Below are 19,582 nucleotides of genomic sequence, written 5' to 3'. Positions count from 1 at the left end.
CTACAAATTCTGTATTTGTTAGCAATATTGAGTAATAGCTTTCTAGTCATGTGTTCTGAATTAGCAAATACCACTGTCCTCAAACTGCTATAGTGAACTTGTGGCAGGGGAGTTACAGGAACCACAAACTTGCAAAGTTTAGGCATTGCTAACTTGAGGGAAGAATTTAGGTAATTCAGACCACAGCAGTTTTACAATCATTCTGTGTACGTCCATGTGGATAAGATACAGGTAAGGTATATAAGATACAGGATAAAAGAAACCCCCTTTATCCAACCTATAACATGGCTCCTGCACTCCTTAAGATCACTGGTAGAAGAAGCTTTCTACAGCTTCTCCATAGAGAAATCTGAGGGGTGGACCATAGACCAGGTCTAAATGTTAAGTCTGTTGAAAGAATGAGTAGAAGTATTAACTTATTTCAGGTCTAGGACATTCTAAATTGCTTTACTGAATCACATCCAAGTTCTGGCTGCAGGCTGAGCTCTGCTCGGGCAGCCACAGAATCCAGAGGCACCAAAAACTGCTCATGGGCAAGGCCATCCTCTGCTGAACACTTCCAGCGATGTTTTTCACAATAAAATCTCAATGTATTAAGCGGTCTGGTTCCTGAGAGTTACACAGACTAGTTGTTCCACAGGCTGAGGATTTCAAACGTATCACAGGCAGGTTTCACTCATCTTCTTATCTTAACTTTGAATAAACAGATTATTATCTTCCTATATTTTTAAATGTATTTATAGGAAAGCATTGTTTCTTTTACCGCTAACATTAAATTGTAAATGAATGCAAATCCAGTAAGCAAATATCTCATACACATTGTGAAACAGTCTTCTAGAGTGGATTCTGTTTTTCAGCAAAAGCACAGAAGTCATTAGTTTGGAAGGCAAAGGATGGGTCTTATGACCATATTTATGGGAACAGTTCTCTATTTGTGCATTTTGAATAGAATTCTCATGCATCTTATACAAATATAATGTGAAAAATTAAAAAAAAACACCACCATTCATCTTCAATTGATTTCTTTCATTTTCTTCTATGTTAACCAGGTAATTTCTCGTATGCATAGAAAAACTGTACTTGATATCATAAAATACCATGTTGCAGTCTGAAAATCTGGTAGTCAGAGTATTTCTAGTGATCTCATGGTTCTGCTATGATTCATGAATATAGAAATCCATTAAAATGCTTTCATTAATCCCTGATGCTTTTACTGTATTCAAAAGGCATACAGCTTAAATACTGAATTGTACAATAGGTTTTAACCTTCTGCCATGCCTCCCTCCTGAGTCTCATTGGCTTAAAGAGGAAAACAACTGAAGAACTTGAACTATGTCAATGAAAAATTTAGAGACAAGTTAGGGCAGAATGTTTTGCAAGGCATGACTACCATGACTATTACATCTGAGAGAATAATCAGTATTCTGAGGGCCACAGTTCATCATCTTTTTATACGAACAAGAAAACATACAGCTTTACCTTGTTGAAAATGGGTTGTGCGACCTACATACAAATTAACACAGACAGGAGCAATAAAATGAAGCGTGGTGGAGGAAGGCAACACGTTCATTTGTAAAAACCTGCAATGTGTCTATATTTCCCCCTCAAGTCATTGATTCTCACTGAATGTGAAATGCTGTGTGATTGCCTTAGCTGTTATTGCTATGAAGACAGTCGTACTGTAAAAATTCATTTCCATCCCTTCTGCTTTCATCAAGCTACCAGCTTGCAGAAACAACAACAACAAAAAAAAAACAACAAAAGAAGACAAAAACTTACCAGATCTGTATTCCTCCCTCCTCCCCACTTAAAAGCAGTGATGCATTTTTCTGTGCAGCTGCTTCTGCAGCCTTTAGGAGCGGCTCTAGACATAGGATTCAAAAGTAGTAGCAAAACTGCACTTTTAAAAGTGAAACATTTCTATGAACATAAGAATACAGTTTTCTGCCTCCTGAATCTCCTCAGCTACTCCTTATCAAGTAGCAGTGATCAGATGACTGCAAATATGTGTAGTTCATAGAGCCAGTCCAAACTAGTAGCCAACTGCTGCTGTTTTCAGGTTGACTGAAATTTCTTCCAGCTCTCTTCCCCTTCAAAATCACTCGTTCTTACCTAATGTAGTGCTTTGTGGACTCACTCAAAGTTGTTCAAAACAGCTACCATCTGCTGGAGTCAGACAGATTTTGTAAAGACAAGTGCATCGGAGATGTGCTGAGCACATAGGAACGTAGGTGAAAATCCCTGCTGCATCTCCACTGCCATCTTGAAGTGAAACGACTGGCTCTGGTTAGCCAGGATGTTTTACAGGGAGAGTAACTCTTAATGGATCAAGGAAAAAAAATAAAAAGATGCAGGGACAAGGGAACAGCCTGTTTGCAGGCTGATTTTCAAGCTGAAAGTAGCCTCCCTCCACATTTTTCTCTTGACAACCGCCAGATCTTTTTCCATACTGTACTGAGCCTTTACTTTTATAGTGCCACAACCACTATAGAGTCCTGTAGCATTCACTGACAAGCGTTTTACAGAACAAAGACGAATACTTTCATAAATTTGAAAACCAAGCAAGAAAAGTAACTTTTCATATCTCCTTTTGTAATATAAAATCAAAACAGTCTTTTTTTCCTCTTTCCTAAGATAGATTTTAAATGGACTGCTATGCTGGAAATACGTTGGGGACATTCATTCTTCTCATTCCAGTTTGAAAGATTAAGCTCTTCAATTATTAAATTGTACCCATAGCCAATGAGTTGCTGTGCAGATCATCTTTAAAAGTAGGTGGAAGCTTAGTGTAACCAGAATACCTGAAAGAAGGACATATGAGCAAAACTGCCATGCAGAGATCTGAAATTTGTAATGAAAACCCTGGAGATCTGCTGTATCAATTTACAGCTAACCCCAGGCTTGCTCACAGGGGCCCAGGTCGCTTTTTAATGGTTTCCAACAGCTGCACAACACACAACCCCCATCCCCAAGCCACCACACAAACCTGCGTATTGCAGCCATTTATGGGGATGAGCCACATTCTCACTTACTAAGCTGTTGGTGCCTTCCTCACATACAAAATTACATATTAATTAACAGAACTTTGGATACCACAAAGGCTCTCTTCTAGAGGCATCACTGCTGCAAGAAGGACTGGCAGGTTAGCAAAACAGCAACCCTTCCTGCGCGTCATTTTCTCCTCTGAGAGTCTCCTGAACATCTCATCCTGCCCATAAAATCCAACAATTTCTGACTCACAGCATCTTTACCCTTGAGAAATTCTACCCATTTAACCCACAAAATCACAAATGCTGAAAGGAATAACGCTAATTTTGCAAGAACTTGTATTTCTTGCATCTATCTCCAACCACAAAATCCAGCAGCAGCTGCTAACAGCAAATGACACCTGATGATACCTTTCAGAACTGCTTTTCAAAACTTGGTCCCATGCGAGGCCTTGCTGTTTTATCCCGACCTATCCGCACCAAGTGGTGGAGGCCCTGACCTCTGGGACCAAAACAAGTTAGCTCACTTCTAAAACTCCTTTCACATATAGTACTATCTCATAAGTCCCTCCTCAGGCCTAGCCAAGCTGGGACCACACAAAGGGACGGGAAATAAAATAAGCAGTCTGACAAAATGGCGTCTGACATGGAAACGCATGTGAAGCAAAGGTGTGTCACTGAATCCCTCCATGTGGAGAAAATGGCACCCACTGACATTCACTGACATTTGCTGAACATTTATGGAGAACTACAGTGGATGTGAGCACAGTGAAGGGTGTGTGGTGTGTTTCAGCAGTGGCAAAAGTGACCTGCTGCTGCAGGTTTTGACAAGCCCAGAATGCAGGCTTTTATTCACCGCTGGCAAAAATGCAGAGCTAATGGTGGTGACTATGCTGAAAAAGAGTGTTTTGTAGCTGAGAATTTGCTCTATCAAGTAGTGTTACTGTGCCCTTTCTATCTGTTGCTGTTTCCATGGAAATAAATAGGAGGTGTTTCTTCTGGAGCAACCTACATAAAATTGACACCTTGAAAATAAGCTTTATTTCAGAGTTAATTTCTGCATTTTGCAGCCCTCATGCACAGGAGCATGCTGAGATGGCGTGCAGTGATGAATCCATTTTGAACCAAGTCCTGCAAAACTACCGGGCATCACTCAAGCACCAGCACTGCAGGAGTTAAGACCATGTGCTGTACATCACTGATGGGAATAGTTTGGGAAACAGAAATAGAAGGAATAGGATCCTTTACAATGATTTCAGTTTTTATTAACATATTTTTACAGGATATCCCAGTTAAGCCAGACAGCTTGTTTACAATAGGGCCCTGTCCAAGGACAGCTTAAAACTATTATACAGTACATACAGAAGGACAATACAGCCCCAGTAAGAGCTACCAGCAGGCAGTAAATCATGTCAAAGCCTCATGTTACACCTGATTAACTACTTGGCTCCGGTGCTGCAGCTTGTTCCAGGAATGCCTGCTTCAGTGTCGCTAAGAGTTGTTAGGGAATTTATGCCATCTGATGGCAAGTTACATAAAATAGTGCCCCAGTGTATCACTGAAGAGGCATTGCTTGGCATGAGCTGCAGGAGCGCATACTAAGCACCTGCAGTGTCATCCGGTGCTATGTAAAAAGCGAGTCCTTGTCAGTCTCATTTACAAGAAGAAAACACATCATCTCAGTCCCAACAGGATCACCTAAGCCTGGATCTCTATCTGAATTACGCTTCATCAAACACATCCTCAGTTCTAGTTTCTCACAAGTCAGTCCATTCTCTAGCATGGTCACTGCAACCAAATGTCCTCCACCATCTTTCCTGATTCTGCAAAATGGCTTTAAAATATATACCCTTGTCAAACTGGCAACCTGACCTTATTCACTAAGCACACAAGCCTGCTGGCAGACCACACAGTGAAACCTTTGCATCACCTGAACACAAAGGAAACCCTGTTTATGTGAGATTCAAAATCAATCCAATCTATTACAGAGGTGAATTTCAAAAACATGCTATGGTCTGTAGGCTTCATGGTGTCAAACATGCAAGACGCTGTGGAAACCAAGTCATAATCTTTAAAGAGTCCATATTTATCCACCTGTCTCTCAGAAAGCCATATAGTATTAACTGAGATGTAATGCACCTTGATCAAGAGTTAGAGTCCTACAAGTCAGCAAAGTGCTTCTTAATCATAAAATCCATTAGCTCTGGCTCTACGTGTGCAGCTTCTCCTAGAGTCCTGGAGGAATTTAGGCAGCATTTCCTTAGAAAATGCAGGTGATATTTCAGCTTTACCCTTGATTTCATGTACTGGGGAGCTGGTTTAGGTCAAATCTCTCTGCACGAAATAGAAACGTGGTACAGAACCCAGTAAAGTAACCGATTTCTTGTTTTTAGCACACTGCAACACACAGGGCAGGCTGAGCACCTGAATTCTTCCTCTTGGTTTCTGAGTGAGGCAATTTCATATTCTAAGCTATATCGCAGATCACAGTAAAACATTGTCTTCTAAAATTGAACAAGGAGTCTAATTAAAATAAGAGCAAGGCTTCTAAAAATAACGGCAGAACAGCAGAGCAGGCATCTCTGGACTGCAGACCTATTTCTCTACTAAATCATAAAAGCGTTTCCACAGCAATAGCTATCGCAAGAAGAGTTGCTGACAAATGGGGAACGTGATATTCAATCGCCTTTTCCTGGAAGAAGATGACAAAAAGTCCTTCTTGGTTTTAGAATGGAGTAAGAAACAAACTAAATACTAAGGCCACAGCAAAACAGATATGTGCAACCTTTTAGAAATCCCAACACCTAAGTGGAGATCACCCACAAACACAGTCACTGAAGGCAGAGGAGGGCATCTGCAGGGTACCACTCTCGTGGCCTGCACGTATGAGTACTTGTGCAATTCAGAGACAAGAAAGAATCCACACGTCCTCCCCAGAGAGGCATCAAGTGAGACACGAATGCTGAGAAATGTCTGGGGGTGGGTCAGCTGAGGCCAGCTTTTCAGAGGACTTCTCCTTCTGAATCCTGAACAGCAAGGGACTTGTACTTACAGATGGCACAGCTTCAAGGGAGAGTAAATCCAGCAGGACCCCTTTGGACACTGAAAAGCTTCCGGATTCAAAGCTCACAGCTGTTTCGTTGGGGAAGGAAGATGAGGGGCAGCCAGAGAGAACTCAGCCACTGCTGAGCCAGGCCACAGTAACACAGGGCTTAGCAAATTGCTGCCAGAACCTTTGGGTGAGATGTGGCTGAACAGCTGCAGAGCCGTGACACAAGCCGTTGGGCACCGCGCACCAGCTCAGACACAAAGCACAAGGTCTCCTTTGTGGCCAGAAGTCACGCTGGCTGCTCGACAGGGACAGGTCAGGCCGCAGAGGCAAGGCTAGGTCTGGGAGGAAGCTCACCAGTTGCCACAGATACTTAGTTGCTGTCTGCAAGGCTCGACACCTTGAGCAGACTTGATCCTTGATGATTTGAGTTGAACTTTTTAATCAGCTCTGTTTGGGAATATAAAAAAGTTGATTTGCTTTTAGCGAATTCATTCATCTTCCGCTGGTTTTGTTTAGTAGCAAGAAAAATCAGAGGTCCAGCCTCAACTAAAATGAATTCAACCCTTCAAAGTTCCAGCTGCAACTGAAAAAGTGTGACTAAGTCTAGCTGTATTCATTGCCTTGCTCAATTGCCTGCAAACACAGAAGTGGAAGCAGTGCCATCTGCCTGGACAGACCAGGTGACTAAGTGCAGATATTACTTACAGGTGATTTTCTTTTCCTGGTCTTGCAAGTCTTTGCCCAGAGCACCAAATACCAAAGCCATGAAGTGTAACACTACCTTTCCTGTTGAGCTGTGCTCTACCGTTCCACAACAGTGTCCAAGAAGTCCTGTGCCTGTGGTAATTTGGTCTGCAAGAGGAGTCTGTAAGACAAAATTGAATGGAAAGTGCTGTATTCTTTTTACAATCGATCCATGCCATTTTTAAATTGACTTTCAAAAACGTACCAAACACGCCCAGGGGAAATAAATCAACAATTTGAACTGCTGCCTGAAACCACTATACAGACAATAGAGTGCATTTATTGTTGTGGTGATTGAAAAGAAACTTTACATAACATATTTAGTAAGCTCTCCACTTCCCCCTCCACAACAGAAAGTTGAACGTCACCTAGACTTATAAATACAGTACTGTCTCGGTTTCCCTGATTTTAAAGTCACTACTGAAAAACTGAGCATTACACAGGACACATGCCTGTAGCAGACGGCTAACTACTACTCTCATTTAGATGTACCAGCAGATTTGCAACACTATTATTTCAAGGCACAGATTTGTAAGAAGTGACTTGACTGCAAATAGGACTGCTTTACTGCTTTCTCATACAAAGGCATGTATGTTCAAGTGCAGCAGTGAAGGATAATTAAAGTTTTGTTTTGCCAGTATATCAGGCTAGATCAATTCCTGCTGTGGAACAACAAAGATGGGTTCTGGAACTCAGGATGTCCCAAAGCCTGGCAGTTAGGAGTGGAACTGCTTAAATACATGGCAAGCCTCCAAATCCTGCCAATTTTGTCTTAGTTAACTTCAACCAAAATCTAGAGAGCATCTAAGGCACCTTTTGTAGGTCAGAGAGAAAGCATAGTTGGATGAAGCCTGAAAAAATAGGCTTTGGTTTTCTCAACATTTCCCTCAATTTAAGCATTCTTATGGTAGTAGTTAAGCAATAGAGTGGCAAGTTATAGCATGTGCTTTGACATGGGATTTTACTACCTCCAAATAAGCAGCAGGGTGAGATATCAGAGACGTGAGCCCTGACTGCATTAGGCTTCTACTGAAACTACACCTACAGTATTTCAGCAGAACAACAATTCACACTTGCATCATCTTTTCCCTTATTAAAGAAACAACACAACATAACTTGATCAGTGTTTCTGTAAGAACTCTTTCTCAACTGATATATCCAAACAGATTTATGATACATCCTGTTTTGTCATGAAAGTATTTAATTCCGTGTGATGAGTGTACATGAGTGTCTGTTTGTGACTGTATTCCTGTTTTAAATATGTATACTTAAAAATATAAAAATCTAATATATATGTATTATATATAGGCAAGGTCAACAGGGAGGACACAGGGAAAACTTGACTTAAGGTCAAAATTTCACTGAAGGGATTAAGAAAGTTAGAAACAAGAAAAGAATTTGTTTTAACACTAATGTTAGTAGGATTTCAACCCAATATGCGTAATGACTGAGGTGGCGTTTAAAGTGACCCGTATTGTACTCAGTGTCCTTATTCATCAAGTCATGATGATTTTAATAGCATCACCTATTTGAAAAGGTTTAGATAAAATAATTCTGGTTATACCGTAAGCCCCTTTTAATAAAACCAATGCCTGTGCAGTCACAATAGCATTCTTATCCAAAATCAACTTTATAAGTGGGACAACACACTTGCAAGATGGATAAAACAGATGGGGAAACAGTGGCACAGAAAGCAAAATGTGTGACTCAAATGGGCTTTGCCACACAATCTGCGTTGGAGAAGCAGCTGAGCAACATAACTACTGCTTCAAGCTTTGATCAGTGCTCTGCTGGCACCTTTCATTCCCACTTCTACATTTCTCATGCCCATCGCAGCACACCCATTTGCCTTTTAGTGATAAGTGCTTTGGGTGAGAGCTGCACACAATGTTTAGTAAAATGAAGTCAAGGCTTCTAAGCACTACTGGTGCACATACAGCCACTGCATTAATAGTCCAAGTTTGGCTATGGGCTGGAGTGCAAGAGGGATTTTTTATCATAATAAGGCTCATTATATACTAATTTGATACCTCTATTTTGTATAATGATGCACGACCTCACCCACTCTAAAGCATCCATGTGGCCACCATGATATTCTTCTCCAGGGCAAGCAAGTGTACCTCCTGGAGGTTAAGGCAGACAGAAACTTAAAAAGAAGGGACAAAGAAAGAACCATAATTACGAAAGTCTTTGGATGACAATACCAAAATACCGAAGCAGATACCAGAACAAACAAAGCACTTCATTGCAGTGAGGAAACACTGTGATCTTGCAGATACTGCGATAAGAACCAGAACCAAGTGGGCTTCTACAGCGTGAATCTGGATGTTGCTCCTGGACAACACAAAGTGCCCCTTCCCTACCTTAGTGAACCCAGGCAATAAAACAGTGTTGCCTGAAAGCAAATGCCTTCATGCAATTCAAATGCAGCTGCCTCTGAGTGACCACAAAACTCCCACAAAAGTACATAACCTCCTGTCATTTGAGAACCTCATTAAACCTATCAACGCTTGTATCTCTGCAGGCCGATGAGACAGGAGAATTCAGAGACAGTGGTATGCTTTGCTGTCCCCTAGTTATAATCTGCTGAATTTTGGAATTCCCTTCATAGTTTTTTCCCTCTGAGTGCTAACAGACAAGTCAGAAAGACCAAAGATTCCTGGATTTAAACCAAATTAGAATAGTCTGTTTGAGAAAAAAAAAATGCAGTTCACAATGCAACATGAAGACACTAGTTTTTAGCAAAGCATTAGATGAACTAATTCCTGCCACCTGCAAAATAAACAGGAAAGTCTGAATTTCCAAAAAACACGTGAGTTACCCTGGTTTTGCTTGGTTCTCTTTGGCAGGTGCCTCACATCAGGTGTGATTCACATCAGAGGTTCTGCCCCAGCTGTGCCACCTCAAGCCATCACCATCACATGGCTGCTGCTCCTAGTACAACGGAGTGTGAAACACTGGCTGGCAGAGTCCCCAGCTGCCTGCTTTCCTCAGAGGGCTCCAAAGCAAGGCAGGACAGCTTTCAGTAGCATCGCACCTTTCAGCACAGCTCTGAGTGCTGTGTGCATGCAGAAATAGCTTCATGTTATTTACTTCACAGTAGAAGCACTTAAAATATATGTCTTGTAAAACAAAGTTAAAAATATATCTACCTGAAAAGATATTAGCATCGGTTTAACTGAGAACCTGTAGTTCAGTTCTCAGGAGTACACAGGAATCAGTGGTTTTTCTGACAGAAGATAACACTCGTGGAGTTGGTTATCTGCACTGCTGCAGCAACGAGCAGCACTTCTCAGTCTCTGGGTCACAAGTAGGTCAGGTGCCCTCACGCAGCAGTGTGCAAAACAACCTGTACATAAAGTCTGATTTTCTGAGAGATATGCTTACACATTCTTAGGCATGGGAAGAACTAAACAAAACAGGCACTGGGAAAAAAAAATGATGAGAATGCAAAGACCTTTGCCTAAATCTTTTGGTTGTAAACAAAAACTACTTTGGCAGCACTCCACAATGCATTTGTGATGCACTATTTTCTTCCCCCCCCCCTACCCCCCCACCCCAAGGAGTGAGGCAATGCTCCAGATTTTTCCAGTCTGAGATCTAGATGGCTGCGCCATCAGAGTCCCTGTACAAAAATCAAATAGGTTCAGATTCTTACCAGACAGATGCTGCAGGTCATACCCTAGAGGAGAAGAGGAAAACAGATCACAGATTTCCACCCATGCTGGTGTTAGCATCAATGTTGCAAGCTGTTCGAAGAAGAACTCTTTGTGTCATGTTCAAACTATTGAGAGATGTGAAAACTGCGTATCATTAAATATTAGAAATGATTAATGAGTCAAAGAACATGAGGAAGAAAAAAGTGATTTGAAGCTTATATTTTAAGGGTGCCTTAAAGGTTTTAAAGACAAGATTAAAGACAAGATCCTAAATGCACTTACAATGAAGTCTGAATGGTATTAGGAGCCTAGCTAAGAAACACAGACCTCAGAATCTCTGCCTGGTCTTTTACACACCTAGAACAAGTGAGTGCCTGAGTTGTGGCGTGGAAGCCGTGCTGCCCCAACCCATTTCTTTCAGCAGCTCACTGCCCATTTCACCCCTAACACCATTCTGACTCAAGACTCTCCACGATTTGGCAAGAGTACGCTCAGTGTGCTCTAACCCAGAGCACAAGCTCCAACAACACCCGACACGCAGCAGTGGCATGTAATCCTCACACTACTGACTGCTTCACAGCATTACAGAGGGCAGAGGAGGAGCACTTTCTCCCACAGCTGAGGCTATGCTAACTCATCCTGAACAGGAATGAAAGCATGAGCTTGCCCAACATTGTTAATGTCCAACCACAAAGGCCCGCACCTATTTCTGGGAAGGAGGAGGCCAGGTTTGGATTCCTTCTCCTTGTACATCACAACTGCTTCCTACGCAGGACAAAGTCCTTGGACCCTGATGATAGACTGCCTGAATAACCAGGCTACAATGAATCAGCAGCTCTCTCCTTAAACCTCATTTGTTTCTCCAGGAGAAATAGAGAACACCCAGCCCCACCTTATAGGAGTATCATCTCCATAACACCTACAGGAAAGATGTGAGATGCAAGTTTGAATGACCTCAAGACAGTAGAGGGAGTTGAGCTTTGGTCTTACCCGTGTCCTTTAGTGACTACAGGCTATTTTCTTCTTTACTAACATTTCTCTTCATGTTATTGAGCAAGCTGATCTAGTGGGAGGTGTCCTTGCCTATAGAAGGGGGGTTGGAACTAGATGATCTTAAAGGTCCCTTCCAACCCAAACTGTTTTGTGATTCTATGGCTGAGCTCTAGAAATCATCTTTTTCTCCTTGTGAATACAAGAGAACAATGCAAGTTTTGTTCACACCATTAGAACAACTTTCAGTGTTAAATTTTCATATACACTTTCAGTTCTCAATGTCCTCTTACACTACCAGGCACTTTGGTTGTCCTCTAGTGAAAACAAGCTCATTTTCATTTCTGGTATGAATCAAACACACTGAAAATTTATTCATATTGAAAATTTTGAAACGAATTGAAAAAGCCATCTGGAAAATTCAGAAATGATAAAAGATTTTCAAAATATACACAAGATCATTATGCTCATCCATCTCTCTCCTCCCTCCACACCACCATGGGAACTACACTAAGTGAGGCATACGACAGTTGGCAACTAACCTTCCTATGGCAAGGGCCCATACAAACAGCGCGCTAAGGGATGGAGATCCAGGAACGAAACATATCTATAAAAGAAAAATCGAGCCCCAGCTATTTCTTACTGGAGGCTTGAAAGCAATACAAGGATCAAAGCAAACACTGCTTTCAAACAGCTTAGAAGGAAGACAATGAGTCCACGACGGGCACATGATTGCCATCCTTCTTGTGATATCCAACAATACAATTAAGGTCAACTGTACAACTGCTTTCAATTTGTTTTTTCATTTTTTTTTCCTTATAGCCTAGCCAAGGAAAAAAAAATGACATAAATTCTGAAGGATTGTGTTTTCTTATATAAACAGCATAAATAGATAAGCAGTTTCAGGGAGTACCATAAATCAAGAGGTTATTTTACTACCATCAGAGTTAAAACCTTTAATTTTTAATTATTTTTAATGGAATATTTCAAACATTATCAAGTAGAGATAATCAAACTTTGGTTTAATTGCTCCCTTTGTGAAAAGACTTTATTAAATTAATAAACCAAGTTATCTTCTCAGAGTATGATCCATTACTAATTCTGAAACTATTGATCTTTTTATTTAGCAGTCATTGTTCAGCATCAAATTGCTTTCTGCAATCAGCATATACTAGCAAGTTTAATAAAGCTCAAGGACTCCTCTAAGGTCCTAAGAGACTGCAAAACGAAAATATTCATAAGTATACTCAGAAATTACCATTATGCGTAGTCATCCCAATCCCAGGTGTGGAAGGCAGTAAGAATTTAAGAAACTATTGACAATGTGACTCCCAAGTGAGATTACTATGAGAAATTCTCTTTTCTGTCATCCAGTCAACGCTGACTTTCATACTAATCAAGTTGCATCACCAAGACGTTCCTCTTTTTGCCCTCCAGGTTACACTCCACAGGAATATACAAACAGAAACACTATTGCCCAAATCACATTGATTTTGTAGTTCTTTCTCACACTCTGCTTTGGAAAACAGTAATCACAAAGTTCTCAATTTCCATGCAAACAAAAGGGATTATTACCAATGGACCAGGAGGCTGCTGTATAAAATAAGAAAAATGCTTCCTGAGAGTCCACAGTCTGCACTAAACTGAAAAGTCTACTAAAATAGTACTGCTAGAATTCCACAAAATCTACGTAACTCGGAACACAAAAGGAAACCTGACTCCAGCTTAATTCAGGAAAAGTGAAAGCTGATTTGCGTGAGACTATTCAGGAGGCGGAAGAGTTAAAGAGTTCATACATATCAAAGGATGGAAATTGCTGAAAAAATACTTAGCATAAGGGGGATATTAAGCAAAGTAGATTCATAATGATATTCCACATATGCTATTTTTCATTATCAAAAGAAAGTTTCATTTACACTGAAAGGCAATACAAGGCCCCAAAGAGTTCATTCCATACCAGTGTAAAAGTTTGTGTGGTTGCTGCAGGACCCCAAGTGGCATGTGCCTTAAATTGTATAAGAGAGATGTGCTAGAGAGATCTACATGACATGTTAATTATTTTTTTTTCTAGCTGGTATCATCTCAGATTTGAGTGAGGTATGTATATTTACTTCAAACATTTAGACACTTGCACGTACGGCTTACTCATTACTGGAAGGAGGAAAAGAGTTTTCAGCACTTGAGAACAACTAAATAAACAAACAAAACCATTTTTTCTAAGGGTAACAATCAGTCTTTTAGCTGCACACAAATGGAGAGCCAAGAGATCTTTCTAGCACTCATAAACAGCTTGTTAGAACGTGCAACTTCAGGACAACATCACTGTTCCTGTCTTTTTCTCCAGATAGAGGACAGTAGTGGATGTGACCTGCACGCACGACTGCTGATTTATGCTGTGCTGACTCGGAGGAACTACACTGCCAGCAAGACAATTTCTCATGATTACAGTGTTTACAAGTCTCACTGAGTCCAGAAGTCCTTGTTTTGAATACAAGAAGAAAAACTATGAACAGCTCAGACACAAGACGTAGTACATGTACAGCATGCTCAAGCTAAATGTCTCCCTTATGTAAAAGATAGATGAGACATACTCTAATTAGAGGTTAGTCAGGGAGTATTATGACCAGAGGCCAAACACAAGAGATGATAATCTTGATTACAGGTTGGTCATGCTGATCAAAGTAATAAATTGGCTCCGTATTCCTAGAAAAAAACTTTGTGAACTTTTGATTAGAAGATTACTGTGTCCAGAATTCCTTCTCCATTATTTGAAACCTTTGCTTCCCTTTTAGTAGCCCACACAATTTAGCCATTTGCTTCTTGTTCACCTGCTTTTACTGGAGCTGAAGCACTGATGAAGCAGAACAAAATGTTTCGCAGCACAGATTAAATTTGACCTACAAAACTCAACAAGGGCTCCAATATCTGAGGCCTGCTTTCCCTCACACTCCTCTGCACCTCCACCCCAGGGCTGCACCCTGCGCCCTCGCTGTGCAGTTTCAGAAATTCCTTTCCACCTAGGGGCTGCCTCAGGCCCTTTCCTTCATTGCCCTCCACTTCACAAGCACCATTTCAGCCTGTTTTGCCCTGCTGAACTCTCTTGCCAAGGAGAGCCAGAACTGCCCGTTCCTCAGCTTCTCCTATCAAATCAGGTGGTTCTGGAGCTCCTGCCTGCTCCTTGCCCTTCGCAGGCATTAGTGGCAATCACTGCTTGCCTCAAGACAGCACCTCCAGCATCTTGCCTACACACACAGTTCTCCTTCAGAGCCCACTTGGGCTGACCCAGGCCATGCCTTTCTTCTCATTTCAGTCCCACTCTAGCAATTCTCCTTACATCTCCAAGCATTGTCACATCCTCCACAGTGTGCAAACATACTCCACTGACCCTTCTTCCCAGAGCACAGAGCTCTGGCACGGTCACCACTCAGCAAGCTCTGCCTGGGTTACCACTCCTCCTCCCACGTCTCTCAAGAAGCATTTCAGCTCCCTGCAAAATCCCTAAAGCCATCTTCTCCTCAGCTCTGATTACTTCAGCACCTTCAGTTTCTCTTCCCCGTTACCTGCAGTGACCTGTTCTGCATATGTTTTAACTTCCTCCTGGACCCTTGCTTCAGCCTTTGTCACCCAAAGTCCTCTTCACAGCCATCAGCTCCTGCAGCTGTCAGTGCACTGTGCTGCCCACCCTTACCTGCCATCTGCGCTCCCCCAGCAGCTCAGGCTGCCATACCTTCCCTTTCTGTTCTCAGTCACACTTCAGCTCCCACGATCCAGCAGGTGACCACAAGCCTCTGCATTCCCCTACTCCAGACAACCACCTCCAACCACTTTCCTCTTCCGTCCACCACCTCCAACAAGTTTCTGCGAGGCCTCGGAGGTCCCCCCACCCCTCTACAGCATCCCCTTGCTGAGGGAATCTCCTGCCTCCACGACAGCCCATGCCGTGGTCTCCACAGCTGCTCCCACCCTGGCCATCAGCTGCCCTCCATGCAGCAGGAGGAAGCAAAAACCATCTGTCCAGGCACTGAGCTCTGACCCTCGGGCAAGGAACGACCTTCATTTATCCTGGGGAATACCCTGAGTTCCTTCCTCTTGAAGCAAACCTGAATAGATGCCGAAAGAACACCACCACCTTAACAACAACCACTCCCCCACGGACCTTGTTTTAAAGGTTAGGGGAGAGGGTGCAAGCAAAAAGCATCCCTGTTATTATGTTATTTTAGTGGGATGGCATGATCTACCCGTCCTCTTACTATGGATATCAGATGCGAAAGGAGGCTTAGAGAATGAGTACTTAATCTAAAAGAAAGGATAGGTAGTTATCAATATTTATTTAGAAGCTAAAGTAAAAGTGCAGTGCAATAGTTCCCCCTACTGACAGCATGAAAATAAATTGCTAATAAATGTTATTTATTGGGTGGTCTTGAAAATTGCTAATTCAGTGTCCCTGTGTCGCCACTACCAGAGCCTACTGGTACACTGCAAACCACCTGAAAATCAGCTGCTTTGGAAGTGATTTGTCAAATGGAGGAGAACCAAATCCAAGAAAACTCCAGCAAATCCCTGAGATCACGTGTACCCAAAAGGGCAGTAAGCAGCGCCGCAGAAAGAGGATTACTAAATGTGCGTGAATGCGTGTGTTCTGAATGAACCGCTGAGATATCCGTCAGCAAAAATAAAACAGGAACATGGGTGAAGTGCGGCTGTATCTCCTTCTGTGAGTGCTGGAGCCTGAAGAACACACGGCAGGCCTGTGTGGGCTCTTGCCAAAATTTGTCTGAGTTTGGGGCCTGATCTCTGCAGACGAAGAGGGAGTGTGGCTTTCAAATTCATCCCCAGCTCCTGACAAAGGGCAGTGAAAACGTTCTTTCTGCTTTCGCATCACCTCTTTGAGCCAGTGACAGCCAAGTCAAATCAGAACCAAGAACAGTCTCTTATAGGAGCCAAAATGCAGTTGGGGACGACATGTGCATCCGGTCGTCAGTGGCAGCAGCAGCTGGCTCTGCATCCATAGCTTCCACTTCTGCTTTGGAAAGCTAACATGACTTTGTACACCGGTTATTTTATAAGAACAAAAGGCTGAAGAAAATCCTCCAGGACATTACAGTCTGGCCTCACTTGTAAAACATAATGAACAAATACTAGCAATGCTACGTAAAAGAACAACAGAGATAAATACAGAGGCTACTGAAGAATGCACTAGACCACTCGATTCAATAAATGGGGATTTTGCAGAGATCTGTTATGATCCTGGCTCTCAGACTACAAACGCACCTGAAAAAAATGCTAAATGCTATCCAAGTAAATGCTAAATCTCATTTCAAGCACACAGACAGTGAGGACAACGTCTACCAGCAGATCTAGAAGTTACCTATGTATCAGAGATTCTCACATCACTTTCAATTCTCTCTCTGCGCAGTGTGGAAAATGTAATTACACATCGCCAGTGACATGCACCTTCCTTTTAACCACACTCCTGCACCTGGCTCTCTCACTTCAGTGAGGCTTCCTGTTGCTCCCAGCCCAGCGTGCACCACTCCTTCGGCTCACAGGCAGCGTGTGAGCATGCCTTCCCTTTGCTGTTCCTACAGCCTGGCACAGAGAAGCCTTGCTCATGACTGGGGTTTCTGGGAATGCACAATATAACCCACAAAACCTTAATTGCTCAAAAGGGTCCCATTTAGTGCAGGTTGCAGATGCTTGGTCTGCCATCAGAGCCTCAATCCCACCATTCAAGCTCTGCCCAACAAGGTCAGGTGGATTTGAAATGGTCGTAATGTAGCACTTTCCATTCACTTTGGTTTTAGCAGCGTTGTACTCGACACTGCATAGATCCTTTTTCCATAAATGAACTTATTTAGGGAAAAAAAAAGTAATTGGAGCATGCCTGTTGTCGTAACCTTTATTATGATATGGAAGATGTCAGATCGCTAGCTCTTTGGGGCAGCGACCGAGTCTTTTATCTTGGAGAGGAGCTCCTGCATCTCAGGCACTGCCTGAAACAAAGCACCCGTAGCTGCTGCAGGAAGTCACAGCATGCAGTGTGGTCACGTTCCGCTGCTGAGCTGCTCTTGGGACAGCCCCGAGCTCTTGAACTAGTGTGGGTCACAAAAAGCAGCGAGTAGGGTCTGCGTGCAGGAGAGCCACTGGCCCTGTGCCTCCCTGCAGAGGGGGAGAAGCCTGGCTCCCCGAGAGCCCTTTACACAGGCTAGGGTGCCACGCTACAAACTGAAGAATTGATTGATGTTTTGTGGCAGTTTTTGATAAACAACCCCCTTCTGCCCATTTCCTAACCAAGAGCCAACATTTCACCTTTTTCCTCTATCTGCCCCAAACGCGCCTCATCACCTGAAACAAAGCCTTAAGGCAACCACTGAGGATTGTGCTGCTCATGATGTTTTTAAACTGTGACACAGCCCCATTCCACTCCCCGGGGCGGTGAGGGCACAGCTGACGCACAGGAAAAGCCACCGGGACGGAGCTGGGGCAGCATAAAGCGTGGGGCAGGCGGCAGCCACGCCTGGGGACACCGCCGGCAGCTTGGGGACTGCTCGCACAGGCAAGTTGGGGTGCTCCTTCTGTCTGTCCATCTGTCTGTCCATCTGTCCATCCATCCGGAGCCTTCAGGGCGCCTTGGGGGGGTGTCTTATGTGGACTGGGGGGCCTCGTGGTCCTGGGGCTCCCCACTGCTCCTGCACCTCTGAGCAGCTCCATCAGGGGAGGAAGGTGAAGTTTCTCTGCCAGAGGGACTATAGGGAATGTCGTGGGGGTGGCACAGGTCATAACTGTAGACAGAACCAAAAGTATCTGAATGAGCACCTTGCGACGTAAAAAAGTGACACAGTTGCACTGTCAGTATTTCATCTGCTATAGCTTGATGTAAATTTTTAAATGCGGTGCATTTCTGCTACAAGCTTTCAGGGGAGATCCAATATAAACTACAGGTGTCCTGAGCTTTTAAACTTTCAGCACAACTCCCGGGAAGAGGAAAACCTAGAGCAGGATGTATTGTATTGAACAGGTTACCAGAATCCCATGTGAAGACCAGAGATGCCTTTTGTAAGTGCCGGGGCATGCCAGCATCCCTGCATATCGCTTTGAAGGCCAACGAGGTTGCAGCATCATCTTGTGTTTTTTTTATCTGTATAACAACACAAAGTTCTTAGGACTTGTAGGGTATCACAACACCACAGTTTGCCAGAAGCTGCAATAAAATCTCTTACTGAGAGCAAGCAGGCTTACAAATCTTATTTTCTCAACATGAGGTATTATTACATTATGGTTTTTGTAGGTATCTCAAGAAATAAGGCCTGTGATTCTTTGTAATTACCAGTGTAGCAACAGAGATAGGAAAATGCTCCTATATATCGCTCCAAAAATATATATTCTCTCCTTTGAAATGTTGACATTATGAAACTATGATTCAGCATTGGAAATGGAAAAGCTTTTTATAAAAAGGTCAACTTTTTATAAAAATGCCAATTTTGATGAAACCTCATCTTTTTAATTTTCAGGAAAAAATTCTATCAAAAATGTCCAAAAACACCATGTTGACCTACTGCAGTGCAACCTTTAATCCATGGCATTGCATTCTACATAGTTTCTTAGCGTGAACAAAGACAATGAGGAGCAGACAACCCCTGGTACAGGACCAGGCTGTGGGCAGAGCTCATGGGAGGACCAAGATGGCAGGCCCCAGGGTGCCCCGTTATCTACTTATCCATAATGGCCTGTTTGCAACCCTACTGCCGACTTTTTCTGCAGATGACACAGCTGGAATCAGAACCCAGCACAGTCTGCCCTGAGGCAATATTTATCTCTCAGTGCAATTCAGAAGTATGTCAGTTTATCTCAGTGCATCCTTCAGTGCAATATACAAGATCTGATAGTGCTGGAAAGACGTGGAAGTACAGGTAGGAGCAGTGACACAATCCAGTGGGACCCTACAGAGCAACCTTCAGGCTTCTCAAGTACACTGTGGGGCTAAAGCAGGAAATCAGTTTCTGTTTTTTTTTTTTTTTTTAATTTGAGCTTATTCTCTTTCTGTTTTTGAACATGCTTTCCTGCACCAAAAAATCAAAATGAAAATGTTGTTTTCACAAGTGGGATTAATGATGATGTGATACAACCTTAGAGTACAGGTGTCAGAAAGA

At 42.7% G+C, this 19,582-nt stretch overlaps 1 protein-coding gene and 1 long non-coding RNA gene across 4 annotated transcripts in view; one reads left to right on the top strand and one right to left on the bottom strand.

Moving 5' to 3' along the window:
* Nucleotides 4,236-10,557, bottom strand: LOC110399461. 2 transcript variants are annotated; one of them, XR_002439215.1, is made up of 5 exons: nt 10,442-10,557; nt 8,814-8,929; nt 6,821-6,904; nt 6,040-6,486; nt 4,236-5,679 (listed from the first exon to the last, which is right to left on the bottom strand). It is a non-coding gene; the product is annotated as an uncharacterized LOC110399461 (long non-coding RNA). The 2 variants fall into 2 exon arrangements; XR_002439214.1 differs by having other exon boundaries at nt 4,236-6,486.
* The window catches only part of STAT4 (signal transducer and activator of transcription 4), a 40,533-nt gene continuing 38,441 nt past the window's right edge, over nt 17,491-19,582 (top strand). Inside the window, exon 1 of one of the 2 annotated variants that reach the window (XM_021398177.1) lies at nt 17,491-17,988. The gene's annotated coding sequence lies outside the window, so the exon portion shown is untranslated. The remainder of the gene's footprint in view (nt 17,989-19,582) is intronic. The other variant, XM_021398176.1, reaches the window with a different exon arrangement.

This window comes from Numida meleagris, chromosome 5, assembly GCF_002078875.1.
Source record: "Numida meleagris isolate 19003 breed g44 Domestic line chromosome 5, NumMel1.0, whole genome shotgun sequence".
Classification (NCBI taxonomy): domain Eukaryota; kingdom Metazoa; phylum Chordata; class Aves; order Galliformes; family Numididae; genus Numida; species Numida meleagris.
The sequence above is the reverse complement of the archived record's forward strand: the minus strand, read 5'-3'. Positions and strand labels throughout refer to the sequence as shown.